Raw genomic sequence first — 2264 nt, forward strand, 5'->3', positions numbered from 1 at the left:
ATGCACATAGACCAATGAAACAAAATTGAGAACTCAGAAGTGAAGCCAGCTATCTATGGTCAAATAATATCTGACAAGTAAATTAAATTTATCAAATGGAGAAATGACAACCTCTTCAACAAATGATGCTGGCATAACTGGGATGCTTCCTGCAGAAAGCTGAAACAGGATCCACATCTCACACCATCCACAAAAATCAACTCAAGGTGAATCAGAGACCTGGGAGTAAAGCCCCAAACCATAAAGTTCGTCAGAGACAAACGGGAACCAGGTTAGATGGCCTAGTGTGTGATACAAAGGGACTGCGAAAAAATGCACAAATCTCTGTGCTCATCAAAAACTTTTTCCAACACAGTGAAAAGAAAACCTACTGACTGAGGAAAAAAACACAAACATTTGTCAATACCATTTCAGACAAGGGTCTTATATAAAAAGTTGCAGAATCCTACAGGGCGGCATCATGATAGAGGGTGAAGAGATTGAGATTGTTAATAGTGTCAGTTTGCTTGGCTCCACAATCTCTTGGTGACAGCAGCCAGGAAATTAAGAGATGTATTGCACTGGGGAAAGTCTGCTGTCAGAGACCTCTCTAAAGTACCGAAAAGCAACTACGTCAGTCTGGAGACTAAGGTGCGCCTTATCCAGGCCACAGTCTTTGCAATTACTTGCAATTACATCAGAAAGCTGGACAATGACTAGGGATTATAGAAGGAGAATTGATTCCTCTGAGCTGTGGTGCTGGAGACTAGTATTGAATATACCATGGGCAGCTAGGAAAACAAACAGGTTCATCCTAGAGAGGGTGAGACTAGGCTGCTCCTTGGAGGCAAGGATCTAAGGCTTCATCTGACATACTCTGGGCATGTTGCAAGGAGGGATCAGTCCTTGGAGAGGGGTGTCATGCTTGGGAGTGTGGAGAGACAGTGCAAGAGAGGAAGACCTTTGATGAGATGGATTGATTCAATCATTGGGGTACTGGAGGTAGGTGTATCAGAGACAGTAAGATTAACATGGGCTAGAGCAGGGTGCAGAGCTGTTATACATAGGGTCACTATGAGTCATAGGTGACTCGATGGCACATAACAACAACAGGGCTTCCACAAGAAAAAGATTGATAACATAATTACAAAATGGGCGAAAGACATGTAAAGAAGTTTTACAGAGGAAGATATTCGGATGGCCAACAAACATAAGAAGAAATGGTCAAAATCAATGTCAATAAGAGCGATGCAAATCAAAGCCACAATGAGATACCATCTCACTCCAGTAGCAGTGGCAAAATTTTGGAGAGGATGTGGCAAGATAGGAACCCTTATACATTGTTGGTTGCATTGTAAAATGATATAACCACTCTGGAAGGCATCTTGTGCATCCTCAGAAAGCTGAACATAGAAATTCCATATGATCCAACTAGTCCACTGCTTTGAATATAACCCAAACAAATGAGAACTGAGGCACAAATGGAGACTTGTAAACCAATGTTCATAGCAGCATATTCACCATCTCAAGAACATTGAAATTGGCCATATGTTCAAACACAGTAGAATGGATTGAAAAATTACTGTATATTCACACAATGGAAATGCGCCAGCATGCAGGCGCAGTGATTTTGTAAATCACTACCTAACTTGGGAGAGACTGGTGAGTATTACTCTAAGTGAACTAACTCAGTCCCATAGGGACAAATACTGTATAAGACCATTGTTGTAGAACATGTGTGATGATCCAAGGGGGGAATAGGGGGGAGCAGAGGGGTAAGGATGGGTGGAGTGGGGGGTTGTTGTTGGTGGTTAAATCATAGGGTCACAGAATTTGATGGGTAGAGGGAGGGTTTGGCATAGGAAATGTTAAAGATCTGGTGTGGAAAACAATGTATAAGAACTTTGTAAGTAAACCAGTATAAAAGAAAAATTTTATTTTAAAAAAAGTCCCTAGTTATCAGAGAGATGCAAATAAAATCAACTATGCAATATCAACTCATCCCAGTAACAATAGGAAAGTTAAACAATAGGAAAGTTCAACAAAGCAGCAAACAACAAATGTTGTGTGGAGATTGGAACTCATTCACTGCTGGTGGGAGTGTAAAATGGTGCAGCCACTAGGGAAGGCAGTCTGGTAATTTCTCAAAAAGTTGGAAATAGAAATATAATTTGATCCTGTAATGCCACTACATGGAAGGAATATACTGAGTCACTGTATCGAAAGGAATTGGAAGACACAGAAGAATTTCATGAAACAACATATGAGCAAGAGCCTATGGTGAT

Source organism: Elephantulus edwardii, unplaced genomic scaffold (genome assembly GCF_000299155.1).
Source record: "Elephantulus edwardii isolate Elephantulus edwardi_28Jun2011 unplaced genomic scaffold, EleEdw1.0 scaffold00239, whole genome shotgun sequence".
NCBI classification, from domain to species: domain Eukaryota; kingdom Metazoa; phylum Chordata; class Mammalia; order Macroscelidea; family Macroscelididae; genus Elephantulus; species Elephantulus edwardii.